The 11,040-nt window shown below is 46.4% G+C and overlaps 2 long non-coding RNA genes across 2 annotated transcripts; both read left to right on the top strand.

The window, feature by feature from the left end:
- Positions 1–4,517: 4,517 nt before the first annotated feature.
- LOC311129529 lies at positions 4,518–5,016 on the top strand. The gene is made up of 2 exons (XR_014613291.1): positions 4,518–4,754; positions 4,842–5,016. It is a non-coding gene; the product is annotated as an uncharacterized lncRNA (long non-coding RNA).
- Positions 5,017–9,231: 4,215 nt separating this feature from the next.
- On the top strand, positions 9,232–9,999 carry LOC311129528. Its single transcript, XR_014613290.1, has 2 exons — positions 9,232–9,729; positions 9,817–9,999. It is a non-coding gene; the product is annotated as an uncharacterized lncRNA (long non-coding RNA).
- Positions 10,000–11,040: the final 1,041 nt, after the last annotated feature.

Genomic DNA, 11,040 nt, shown 5'->3' with positions numbered 1-11,040 from the left:
GAGTGTGAAAGTGATGAAAACCGCCACACTGATGAACAACAGTCTTCTCTGTGGTCAGATAGATAAGTGCCAGAGCTCCTCTTATTGGTCGGTTTGGGTACTGCGGCACTATTCCACTGCCACCTGAAAGCAGTTTGTGTTCCATAGAACTAAAACAACATGATGAGGAAAGTTGAAAGTTGAAAGTGGGGTGTAGAAGGATGAGAAAATAGCCATATAGCTATGCACTTGTGTGTGTGTGTGTGAGTGTGTTTGTGTGTGTGTGTGTGTGTGTGTGTGTGTGTGTGCGTGCGTGCGTGCGTGCGTGCGTGCGTGCGTGCGTGCGTGCGTGTGTGTGTGTGTGTGATGCTTTTTGATTATACTCTATTCTCAGCTGAAAAATAATTGTTACTCTTTGTTTTTACCTGTTATTTCTTACTTCCATTGTTTCGCTATACATCCATTTCTTTAGTTTAGTCAAACAGAGACAACATAATGAGAGCATTAATTGCTTTCATATAATGATGGCCATAAACGACCGTGATCGTGACTCAACCACAACATATTCTCACACTCCTGCATGACTGCTCCTAGGGAGCCTCAGCCTACTCTGAGCAAATCGTGCACAAGCTTTAATCAAGAATAGCTCTCCAATTAAGCACAAAGCACAGAACAGACTCTGATAAGGTTTAACCACCAGCAAAATAGACACAATGAAACTGATAATTGGGAACTGGTGCAGTTTGGCATGGCTGACTACAGTGTTGTGTGTGAGACCACCTAAAGCGAGGCCGAGTCAATACTGAGACCAGCGGGGGGGTCGAGACCGAGTCAATACCGAGACCGGGGGGGGGCTGTGATTGTAATTGTGTCAAATTGCCGCCATAATAAGAGTTGAAAATGTCCAGTATTTCTGTGCTCATATTTCAGAATAACATATGGATTCTTTACACATTCAGAATAGTGAAGAAATGCATGCTGAGGTTAAATAGCTGTGGTCCTCTGTAGCTCAATTGGTAGAGCATGGCACTTGTAACGCCAGGGTAGTGGGTTCGATCCCCGGGACCACCCATACGTAAAAATGTATGCACACATGACTGTAAGTCGCTTTGGATAAAAGCATCTGCTAAATGGCATATTATTAAATAGAGAGCCACTCTACAAATGAGCACTAACCCAAACAGGTCTATTATAGAGGAAAATACTAAATATGTTACAACTTCACCCGGCCTCCCCTTACTAATTTTGAGCGTGCAGCTTTCAAACTATTTCCCTACCACAAATCAAGGAAATTCTGACGAGCGAGACAAACTTTGAGGATATTTTTCAACGAAGGTAAAGGACAGTCATGTTACGAGTAAAGCAGGAATCTCAGGTTTCAAAAGGCGATAAGATATTACAGTTGGAGTAGCACAACACTGGCTAACTGACTGCCTGTGACTCTGGCTGAAGCAGGATCCTAGAGTACTGTATATGACCTGCTAGTGTTGGGAGGATGGGAGTAGGAGATAGCTAGTGATTGGTGGAAATGGGTTCTTCCCTGCAAAGTGGACTGTAACATCTCTGTCCCTCTTGATATGTGTGTTGTTCATCCAGAGTCCATTAGTATGTGTTAATCATGTCACCTAAATAACAACAAGAGGGAGGAGAAATGAAGATTTTGAATAATTAGTCTGAATATTCTGAATGGCACCTCAAAGATGGTCGCCGATACACCCACCAGGGAATGTTGGTTTAAATGTTAACGATTGTTCTATTCAAATTGTATATTTGTACATATGGAATGCAACTTAATTATATAGTCAACGTGAAATCAGGAAACGTTACTAACTACTCTCATTTTAAACAGATTTCACTTTGAAACGGAAGGGCTGTACTCAGAGAAATTATACCTGTAATTTTCAATCTCCCACTGTTTCAGGCATAGAAATTGAACTGTAATTCTATGGTTTCAAGTTTTACCTCTGTTCTATCACATCCTGCCGTCCTTTACCTTCCTCCGTCTCTCTATCTGGTATCGGCCTGACGAGACACTAGTACTGTCAAGCCCCAAATGCCAACACTGAGAATCCCCACCGTGTATACAGTCTGTGTCATCCATAACACATCTCCTCCTGCCATTATCTCAAGTTTCCAGCAAAAACAGTCAAAGAAGCATGAAACAGAACGCAGAACTCTGAATGTGATGATGTCATCTTTGGATTCCTCTAGTGAAATAAATCTCTGTTTAAAATAAATGTGATCCACTGTTTTAAAGTAGCAGTCCAGTCTTCTTTTTACCTCATGCCATGGGACAAGTGGGGAGGTGTTCCTTTCCTCTTTTGTTCTCTATTGTTCCTGTAAGCATGGAGGGGGGGGGGGGGGGGGGGGCGATGACATCAGAGGGCACCTTCAGACCAACTCCTTAAATGGCCTACTCCTTGAAGTTTGCAGTTGTGTCAAAAGATTGTTGCTAAAAACTTTTTTTTTTTACCCTTAAAGATGGAATGGGCAGTAGGGGGAAATAGCACCACTGGCCCGGCCCACCACCGTTGTGGTTGTTTATGTTACAGTACATCACTGTATTTATACAATATTGTTATACAGTGGTGTTATGCATTAGTTCAGAAAATGTGTCCTTGGAAGAATACTGACAAAACTATTTTCCATGTTTAGTCAGCATCACCATGGGAACAGAGATTATTAAAAATACATTCTCAGCAATATACTTTCATACTCAATAACACCGTTGAATCATAGTTTGCTCAATTTACTGTGTGTGTGTGTGTGTGTGTGTGTGTGTGTGTGTGTGTGTGTGTGTGTGTGTGTGTGTGTGTGTGTGTGTGTGTGTGTGTGTGTGTGTGTGTGTGTGTGTGTGTGTGTGTGTGTGTGTGTGCCCACAGAATCAATCATCAGAAGTCTTCCTGGACCTGCCTGTCTGTGTGAATGGAGCAGTGTTTTCACTAATTACAACAACCAGCCCATCTCACTAATGGAACAGAGAGCTGGATCTTACTGCACAAGCCAACAACCACCTTCGCTAGCAATGAAGATACAGTATCCAAAAGAGAATATTTATAGAATGCTGATCTTGAATAATAAAATAAAAAATACAATTTAGCTCACATGGGTCTATTTCTACAAGGTTGATGGGGTGTTGAGGTTAGGTATATATCAGGCTATTAGATGGTGTTAGGTGTGTAATAGTAATAGTAATAGTAATAGTAATGCAAATAGTCCGGGTAGCCATGATTAGCTGTTCAGGAGTCTTATGGCTTGGGGGTAGAAGCTGTTAAGAAGCATTTTGGACCTAGACATGGCGCTCCGGTACCGCTTGCCGTGCCGTAGCAGAGAGAACAGTCTATGACTAGGGTGGCTGGAGTCTTAGACAATTTTTAGGGCCTTCTTCTGACACCGCCTGGTATAGAGGTCCTGGATGGCAGGAAGCTTGGCCCCAGTGATGTACTGGGCCGTACGCATTACCCTCTGTAGTGCCTTGCGATCGGAGGCCGAGCAGTTGCCATACCAGGCAGTGATGCAACCAGTCAGGATGCTCTTGATGGTGCAGCTGTAGAACTTTTTGAGGATCTGAGGACCCATGCCTATTCCCCCTCAGTCTCCTGAGGGGGAATAGGTTTTGTTGTGCCCTCTTCACGACTGTCTTGGTGTGTTTGGACCATGATAGTTTGTTGTTGATGTGGACACCAAGGAACTTGAAGCTCTCAACCTGCTTCACTACAGCCTCGTCGATGAGAATGGGGGTGTGCTCGGTCCTCTTCTTTTTCCTGTAGTCCACAATCATCTCCTTTGTCTTGATCACGTTGAGGAAGAAGTTGTTATCCTGGCACCACACGGCCAGGTCTCTGACCTCCTCCCTATAGGCTGTCTCATCTTTGTCGGTGATCAGGCCTACCACTGTTGTGTCGTCGGCAAACTTAATAATGGTGTTGGAGTCGTGCCTGGCCATGCACTGTATATGGGGTTATATAGCGGTAGCTAAAATATATATCAGACTATTATATGGGGTTATATAGTGTTAACTACTGTATATATCAGACTATTATATGGGGTTATATAATGTTAGCTACTATATACACTACCAGGCAAAAGTTTGGACACACCTACTCATTAAAGGGTATTTCTTTATTTTTACTATTTTCTACATTATAGAATAATAGTGAAGACATCAAAACTATGAAAAAACACATATGGAATCATGTAGTAACTAACAAAGTGTTAAACAAATCAAAATATATTTTCTATTTGAGATTCTTCAAATAGACACCCTTTGCCTTGATGACAGCGTTGCACACTCTTGGCATTCTCTCAACCAGCTTCATGAGGTAGTCACCTGGAATGCATTTCAATTAACAGGTGTGCCTTCTTAAAAATTAATTTGTGGAATTTATTTCCTTCTTAATGTGTTTGAGCCAATCAGTTGTGTTGTGACAAGGTAAGGGGGGTATACAGAAGATAGCGCCATTTGGTAAAAGACCAAGTCCATATTATGGCAAGAACTGTTATGTGGGCAGCTTGTCTCTCCCTTTTCTGTTTCCCTTCCTCCTTGTTTTGTCCCCTCTGTGTCTGTTGTATCTGTATGTGTGTTTGTCCCCTTTATGTGGGTGTGTCTGGAGTGGATCAGGGGGCGGGCTCAGGATCTGCCTCTCCTGTGCAGCTGCGGGTTGTTTCCAGTGATTCCTGCCTACGCAGCTGCATCCTATTCTCTAATCATCCTGCACTACTAATTCCGGGGCATGGCTCTCCACCGGCGCCAGATCGTTGTTCTTACCAGAGCGGTAACTTGGCTCACCAGTAAAGTATTTTGTCTTTGTCTTCAGCCTGGCTCTCCACTCTCCTTAACCTGTCGTTTGTTTTGTCTTTAGTTTCGGACATACCTCCCAACCTGCCTGCCTTCCTGCCTGTCGGTCTGCCTGCCTGCCTGCCTGCCTGCCTCAGCCTCTCCTTCCTCCGGAGCCGACTAGCCCACTCTGTTCCTTTACTTCAGTGGTTTTTGGACTAAGACAATTTTTACTTTTATTAAATATTTTGTTTCTTCCACTCCCTTTGTCGTGTTTGTTTCTCTGAGTGCTGGGTTGAACCATAGCCTAACAGAACGATCTGGCCCTGGACCCAACAGAGAGACAGCACGGGGCAAACGAAGACAGCTTCCAACAAGCTATCCAGGCTCAAGGAACGTTGCTAGGACAGCATGACCAACTGATTCGGACTCTTTTGGAAAATAATCATCAACTGCTGAACCAGGTGACTCAGTTAACTACACAAGTCTCTAATTTGTCTGTTATCAGTTCTCCATCTCTCTCTGACCCCCAGTTTGATGCACCCCAAGTTGGTTCCTCGGACATGATGCAGGCTTCGTTCCATCGGGAACCCCCTGTCACGTCGCCTGAACCGTTCCATGGAGAATTGGACAAGTGCCGGGGATTTTTGCTTCAGTGTGACTTGATTTTTCGGCAGAGACCACTGTCATTTTCTACTGATTCCTCTAAGGTACATTATGTTCTGGGGTTGTTAAGAGGGAGAGCTCTGGTTTGGGCTGAGGCTGTGTGCTCAAATCAAACTTTGACTGGATTGACTTTCGCTGATTTTTCTGCTAAATTGAAGACTGTTTTTGACCATCCTGACCATGTGGGTAATTCCTCCAAGATACTTTTTAATTTGAGGCAGGGTTCTAACAGTGTGGCTGAGTACTCTATTGAGTTCTGGACTTTGGCAGCGGACTCCAAGTGGAACAATGTGGCACTTCAAGGAGCATTTCTAAACGGTTTGAATGAAGCCATTAAGGATGAACTGGCTGCTCGTGACGAGCCACATGATTTACATTCTCTCGTTTCCCTGTCCATTAAGCTAGACAACCGGTTGCGGGAAAGGCGTCGGGAGAGAGGCGGTCGGCCGCATCTAGGAGGACGAGTTCCCCAGCCTTCAACCACTCGAGTCTCGCCTCCCCGGAGCCGGCAGCTTCTTGTTCCTGATTCCATCCCGAGCACAGAGGAGGAACCTATGCAAGTGGGTCGAGCTCGACTACCTCCAGCAGAGCGGCAACGGCGCCTCCAGGCGGGTGAGTGCCTGTACTGTGGAGACGCCACACACATTCTGGCTACATGCCCTAAGCGGCCAAAAGACAAGGCTCGCTCGTAACGGTGGGTCTACTTGCGAGCCCAGAGTTAGATCCTGAACCCATCATTCCCCGATTACAAGTACCTGTAACCTTACGTTTCCAGAGTCATTCCCTGCCACTCTCAGCTCTCATAGACTCAGGTGCAGAAGACAACTTTATTAGCCACCAGTTCGTTACACAAGCTCGTATCCCCTTGGAGCCACTACCTACCCCCATTCGGGTTACAGCCCTTGATGGGCGCCTCCTCGCGGAGATTACTCATCAAACCACCCCCGTTTCCCTAGTGATTTCTGGCAATCATTGTGAAAGCATTCAGCTAAGAGTTATGTCTGGCTCAGCTACCTCCCTAATCCTTGGCTTCCCCTGGTTGGCTCTTCACAACCCACAAATTGATTGGACACGTCACACCATTCTCAGTTGGAGCACTAACTGCCATTCTGAGTGCCTTAGGTCAGCGGTTCCCCCCACTAAGTGTAACCCAACTCATCCCTCAGCTCCTCTTGATCTGTCATCTGTCCCCAAAGAATACCATGACTTAGCGGAGGTTTTCAGTAAGGACAAGGCTCTGTCTCTACCACCACATAGGCCTTATGATTGCCCTATTGAACTGCTTCCTGGTGCTCCCTTGCCCTCTAGTCGCTTATACAATCTGTCCCGACCGGAAAGAGAGGCAATGGAGCAGTACATTGGTGATTCTCTGGTCTCGGGCATAATCCGTCCCTCGTCGTCTCCTTTGGGTGCAGGTTTCTTTTTCGTGGAAAAGAAGGACAAGTCGTTACGCCCCTGTATCGATTTCAGGGGTTTAAACAACATAACTGTTAAAAACAAGTATCCCCTTCCACTCATCAACTCTGCTTTTGAACCTCTGCATGGCGCCACAGTTTTCTCCAAGCTTGACCTGCGGAACGCATACCATCTTGTGCGGATCAAACCCGGGGACGAGTGGAAGACCGCTTTCAACACTCCACTGGGACATTTTGAGTATTTGGTCATGCCCTTTGGGCTCTCAAACGCCCCTGCTGTTTTCCAAGCTATGGTGAACGATGTTCTTAGGGATTTTTTGAACCGTTTTGTCTTTGTATACCTGGATGATATTCTGGTTTTTTCCAAGTCACCCGAGGAGCATGAGTCACACGTCCGTCAAGTCCTTCAACGGCTCTTGGAAAACAAGCTCTACGTCAAAGCAGAGAAGTGTGAGTTCCACAAACAGTCTACATCGTTCCTTGGTTTCATCATTGAGAGCGGGCAGGTGAAGGCGGACCCCGAGAAGATCCGGGCAGTGACGGAATGGCCCATACCCACCACCCGTAAGCAACTTCAACGATTTTTGGGCTTTGCTAACTTCTACCGTAGGTTCATTAAGGGTTTTAGTAAAGTGGTGGCACCCCTTACTAGACTCACATCCCCAAAGGTCCCTTTTCTGTGGTCCCCTGAGGCGGAGCAGGCGGTAGGGATTTTGAAGGAACTGTTTTCCACCTCCCCTGTGTTGATACACCCCAATACCTCTCTGCAGTTTGTTGTGGAGGTGGACGCGTCGGGCTCAGGTGTGGGAGCCGTCCTCTCCCAGCGCTCCCCCACTGACCAAAAGCTTCACCCCTGTGCTTTTTTCTCCAAAAAATTGTCACCCACAGAACGGAATTACGACGTTGGAAACCGAGAACTGCTGGCGGTCAAGCTAGCACTGGAAGAATGGCGGCACTGGCTGGATGGAGCTGAACTGCCGTTTGTGGTCTGGACAGACCACAAGAACTTGGCTTACATCCAAGCCACTAAGAGACTCAACTCACGCCAAGCCAGATGGGCCCTGTTTTTTAGTAGGTTTAACTTTATTCTTACATACAGACTGGGGTCAAGAAATGTTAAACCAGATGCTTTGTCCCGCCAGTTTGCTGACCCTTCGGAGACCAGCGAGCCTGAGGCAGTCCTGCCTTCCTCATGCGTCGTGGCGGCTGTTCAGTGGGAGATCGAGTCTCTTGTGAAGACTGCACTTGCCACGGACCCGGGACCGGGTGATGGACCTCCCAACCTACTCTTTGTTCCCGAGACGGTCCGGTCTCAGGTGTTGCAGTGGATTCACACCTCCCGTTTTGCTGGTCACCCTGGGATGAGACGCACGTTGACGCTGCTTAGGAGACATTTTTGGTGGCCTTCAATGGAAACTGACGTTCGGGCTTTTGTGGCAGCCTGTTCAACCTGTGCTCGGGGCAAAGCCTCCCATCAGTCCCCTTCGGGGCTGCTGCTACCCCTCCCAGTTCCCAGCCGTCCCTGGTCCCACATAGCCATGGATTTTGTCACCGGCCTACCCAAGTCTGAAGGTAATGATACTATACTTACCATTGTGGACAGATTCTCTAAATCTGTTCACTATATAGCATTACCAAAATTACCGTCTGCCAGTGAGACAGCGGACCTCCTAGTCCAACATGTATTCCGTCCCCATGGAATACCTGTGGACATCGTATCTGATAGAGGCCCACAGTTTACTTCCCGTGTTTGGAAGGTTTTCTGTTCTGCTTTGGGTGCTTCCGTTAGTCTGTCCTCAGGGTTTCATCCCCAGACCAACGGTCAAACAGAAAGAGCCAATCAAGACCTCGAAGCAACCCTTCGTTGTGTGGCTGCTCAACATCCATCATCCTGGGCCAAACATCTGCCTTGGATAGAGTACGCCCACAACTCCCTCACCACCTCTGCCACTGGTCTTTCACCCTTCGAAGTTACCATGGGTTATCAACCCCCTCTGTTTCCTGCTCAGGAGAAGGAATTGGCTGTTCCTTCGGTTCAGGAGAACCTCCGCCGCTGCCAGAGAGTGTGGCGCGATGCTCGGGAAGCGTTGCTTCGGACCACCGACAGGAACAAGAGGACAGCGGATAGGAGCAGGACTCCCGCACCTGTGTTTCATCCTGGTCAAGAGGTTTGGCTGTCGTCTAAGAACGTACCTCTTCGTACCAAATCACGCAAGCTGTCTCCTCGGTACCTGGGTCCGTTTGTGGTGGTGTCCATCATTAACCCCGCTGCGGTTCGTTTGAAGTTGCCTTCAGCCATGAAGATACACCCTACTTTCCACGTCTCCCAACTGAAACCTGTGTCCTCCAGCCTTTTGTGTCCGCCGGCTGTTCCACCTCCACCTGTTTGTCTCATTGACGACCATCCGGCCTACACCGTCAGTAGGCTACTGGACTCTCGGAGGCGGGGTAGGGGTCTCCAATACCTAGTCGATTGGGAAGGTTATGGACCAGAGGAGAGGTCTTGGGTCCCTAAGCGTTTTGTGTTGGATCCTCAGTTGATCACGGACTTCCATCACGACAACCCTGACAGACCTGGTGGGTCGCCAGGTGGCGACCATTGAGGGGGGGGTACTGTTATGTGGGCAGCTTGTCTCTCCCTTTTCTGTTTCCCTTCCTCCTTGTTTTGTCCCCTCTGTGTCTGTTGTATCTGTATGTGTGTTTGTCCCCTTTATGTGGGTGTGTCTGGAGTGGATCAGGGGGCGGGCTCAGGATCTGCCTCTCCTGTGCAGCTGCGGGTTGTTTCCAGTGATTCCTGCCTACGCAGCTGCATCCTATTCTCTAATCATCCTGCACTACTAATTCCGGGGCATGGCTCTCCACCGGCGCCAGATCGTTGTTCTTACCAGAGCGGTAACTTGGCTCACCAGTAAAGTATTTTGTCTTTGTCTTCAGCCTGGCTCTCCACTCTCCTTAACCTGTCGTTTGTTTTGTCTTTAGTTTCGGACATACCTCCCAACCTGCCTGCCTTCCTGCCTGTCGGTCTGCCTGCCTGCCTGCCTGCCTGCCTGCCTGCCTCAGCCTCTCCTTCCTCCGGAGCCGACTAGCCCACTCTGTTCCTTTACTTCAGTGGTTTTTGGACTAAGACAATTTTTACTTTTATTAAATATTTTGTTTCTTCCACTCCCTTTGTCGTGTTTGTTTCTCTGAGTGCTGGGTTGAACCATAGCCTAACAAGAACAGCTCAAATAAGCAAAGAGAAACGACAGTCCATCATTACTTTAAGACATGAAGGTCAGTCAATACAGACTATTTTATGGGGTTATATAGTGTTAACTACTGTATATATCAGACTATTATATGGGGTTATATAGTGTTAGCTACTGCATATATCAGACTACTATAGGAACCTACAGTATACAAACACTTCATCCCTGCATATGATATGACTGATATTTGTTATTCTTACCACTTAGTATGCCATGCTCTGTGACTGCGTAAATTGATGAGGGTTGGTGATGCAAATGAATGAGCTCTGATGCCCATGTTTAGTATCACCACTTCTGTAACGCGATGTATGCAGTAAGACAATGAGTTTTCTAGGTAATTAATGTAATCGCTAAAATGACAAGCAAAACATCTGGTGCCAGTGAGACGGGTATAAAAACAGTTTGCCTGGCATCTGTAGTCCCTGACAGCCACCAGTCACCCCCATTTTTAAAAGAAAATGGCTGCAATTAAAAAGCTATTCAGTTCCAGCTAGCGAAGCTTTATTTAAATTGCAGTCCATCAATGTGTCGAGGAACCCCGCAGCACTCTTCGCTCAATGGGTGATGTGTATTCGAAATAAAAATATAACACCAATATAACTCACTTTTATCTCTAAACAGCCTTGATTCACTTATTTCAGGATAAATTACATTTGGCCTGTATTTCTTTTTGTTATTATTATGTTATATATAACCAGGTTGTGAAACGTATAGTATTAGATATTTTCCTGTCTATCGATGAGTCTGTAGCTTGTTTCTTAGAAACTATTCCTGAGCTACAGAGGAACTAAAACAGATATTCAAAGGTATGTGATTAAAAAACAGGGGTTTATCTTTCCTTCACAGTTCTTTTCCATTGTGTTTCCTGATTATCTTTATCTAATTAAAAACTGTCCATTAAATGTATTACATGCAATACATCACGTTTTAGCTCAATACATCCAGTTTCCAATTG

The sequence above is a fragment of the Coregonus lavaretus genome (genome assembly GCF_964263955.1).
Source record: "Coregonus lavaretus genome assembly, chromosome: 5".
Classification (NCBI taxonomy): domain Eukaryota; kingdom Metazoa; phylum Chordata; class Actinopteri; order Salmoniformes; family Salmonidae; genus Coregonus; species Coregonus lavaretus.
This window is presented reverse-complemented; position numbering and strand designations above follow the sequence as displayed.